Genomic DNA, 2812 nt, shown 5'->3' with positions numbered 1-2812 from the left:
GAGAGAGAGAGAGAGAGAGAGAGAGAGAGAGAGAGAGAGAGAGAGAGATGAAAAGAATAAAGGACGGGACAATGGAACAGAGATAGACCGAAAAGTAGGAAGACTCAGAAAAGAAGGTATAGGCAGAGAAAATAAGAGAGAGGCTCGCAAAGACAAAACAAACAAACAAACAAACAAACAAACAAAACAAACAAACAAACAAATGAAAAGGAGACAGATATAGAAAGACATAAGACTTCAACGACGCATACAAATGTTTTTCATGTCTTGCTGATATAATTTTAGACTTGAAGAAAAGCAAACTGTCACATGAAGATAATTCTGCTGTCCTTATCCCTCGGAATCCATCCAAATTCGTTGAAAAGCAGCCAAATTTAGAACTCCCGTATCGTGCAGGAACTCTGTTTGTCCTTTTCAATGTCCAATCTCCTGGTTAGATCTTCGTATTTCCAACAGGAAATGATCTGATAAGCAAGGGAACGAGAGATAAACGGATTTAGAAGGTTCTTTACGATTGATTAAATACGAATTCTTCTCTGGCTATTTTTATAAGGTAGACGTTCTCGTTTCCCCTTGATAAAACAAATTCACAAACTCCTAGTTCCGAAACAGGTGCTACCTCAGAATTACAAATTTCTTTCTATCTGATCAGAATCCAGTTTTGAGAGAATTTGCCGTAAAAGATTTTGAGTCTTACAACAGGGCAAGCTTTTTCGAATGCAGTTCTTTGAATATCTTGATAACGACTCCAAATAATCTTACGATTTTGATAGAGCAGATAGATGAACATTAAATTAAAATTTTATTTCTCACCTCATGATCTTAGTAACTCAAAACGGCTGAAAATTGTCAGACAAAACGTTGTAATTCTAAGGTAGGGAGGTGCTCTACTTTCACATCACAGACACTTTAACTCTTTAAGGACCTAACGAGCACGTGTGTGTATGTGTGTGTATGTGTGTGTATGTGTGTGTATGTGTGTGTATGTGTGTGTATGTGTGTGTATGTGTGTGTATGTGTGTGAGCGCGAGTGCGTGTGTATGTGTGTGCGCGCGATGACCAGAAGACTAAAGGCAAAGTTGAGGCATATATATCAAACAATGAAACATAAATCAAAAAGACGAATTCGCTACCTCGGATACATAAAGTTCTATCTGACATTTTTGGGTCGTTTTGAGTTACTAAGACCATGAGCTCAGAAATAAAACATTACATCTGCTCTATCAAAATCCAAAGATTATTCTGAGAGGTTTAACGAACTGCATTAAAAAAAAGCTTGAGATATCAAGAAACTCAAATTATTTTTACGTCAAATTTATTTCTCAAAACTAGGTACTGAGCAGATTAAACTTTGTGATACTAAGATAACGAATTAGTATATTTCATGGTAGGCACGTTGTTGTCTCACGTTTTGGGTTTCCGATTGAAAAAAAAGAACAGAAAATAAAATCTGTGAGAATAATTAAATTATGCTCTTTTTCAAAGTCATAACAAAACAACAGATGCGCTGTATGCTTCCCGGGAAGCTGAGAATGTTTCGGAGTGTTCTATGGTCTGCTGGGGTAATAATATAATGTAAAGCGCATAGAGCCTGCTGTTGAGCGGGGATATGCGCTATACAAATGCTATCTATTATCTATTATTCTATTATTTATTGTAGGGTCAATGAAGCTATAAAAGTTATTATATAATTAAACTCTAATGGCCAGTGACGATTTTAAAAACATGTTAACAACAAACAATTAAAGACAAAGTAGTTTCCAAAAAAACCAAAACCTATAAAAAAAATACTGCCCGTATTTTTTTGAAAGACAAAAAAAGGGAAGACAAAAGTGGATGGCCTTTTCCCCCTCTCAACTGTGGGCAGTACTGATAAAAAACCCCTGTCAATTCCAATGATAAATTGTCAATAAGTGTCATACAACGAATCCTTTCATTCCATTTATGTGTTCCAGCGGTCATTTGAGCACGAGTCATTCGGTCTGGACAATGGATCATTAACATAGTAATATATACAGTGTATTCAGAAACCAACAGTCTGAGTCTCGTAACACACCGACTCCCCCCCCCCAATTTTTTTTTTCAAAAATAATAAATTAAATAACAAAATCCCTTCCCTCACATTTATTACCGACGTACATACAAACATATACACCAAGACTGCCCGTTTTTCTTTTTCGTTATCCCTTCTCACCTCTCCCGAATTAGAATAATTTTTGAGTAATATGTACAATTTAGAAACAGAGAACGGCCTCAAGATAGCCCTTCTTTTACACTTTCGTACAACTTTGCTTGAAATACTAAAAGTGGTAGACATCGGAGGAGACGGTATAAGATAAGATATATCTTTATTGTCCAGATCCTGGCACATTGGTTTGGTGTTTCACCACGAACACACACACACACACACACACACACACACACACACACACAAACCTGCACACACACGCATAAGCACACACATGTGCACATCCGTATACACCCGTATGATATTGGCATAGAAACTAATTTGCCTATTGAATCTGTTATGAGAATCGGTAACAGTAAAACTGAATGCTCCATTCGGAACTTAGTTGACCTAATGCGCATATCAGAAGGTCTCCACTCTTAGCACGGTCAATTATGATCTCCGTGATGCCATGTGAGAAAGATGCCTTTGACTCATTTAAAGATTGGAATGTCGAAATTTACTTTCACCATCTACAGTCTATCAAAATTTCTGTATGACTTTCTTCGCATTACATTGCTTTTGAATATTTGCCCTAAAAATCGACCGAGATAACAGTCACGTTAAAAGAAAAACGTAACCCCC

The 2812-nt window shown here is 36.7% G+C and overlaps 1 long non-coding RNA gene across 2 annotated transcripts in view; it reads right to left on the bottom strand.

Moving 5' to 3' along the window:
* Window positions 1-254: 254 nt before the first annotated feature.
* LOC118478371 overlaps window positions 255-2812 on the bottom strand; it is a 58569-nt gene continuing 56011 nt past the window's right edge. For both annotated transcript variants that reach the window (XR_004858995.1, XR_004858994.1), the window contains exon 2: window positions 255-464. This is a non-coding gene — a long non-coding RNA (uncharacterized LOC118478371). The remainder of the gene's footprint in view (window positions 465-2812) is intronic.

This window comes from Aplysia californica, unplaced genomic scaffold, assembly GCF_000002075.1.
Source record: "Aplysia californica isolate F4 #8 unplaced genomic scaffold, AplCal3.0 scaffold00517, whole genome shotgun sequence".
Classification (NCBI taxonomy): domain Eukaryota; kingdom Metazoa; phylum Mollusca; class Gastropoda; order Aplysiida; family Aplysiidae; genus Aplysia; species Aplysia californica.
Note: the sequence above shows the minus strand (reverse complement) of the source record. Positions and strands in the feature narration are given on the sequence as shown.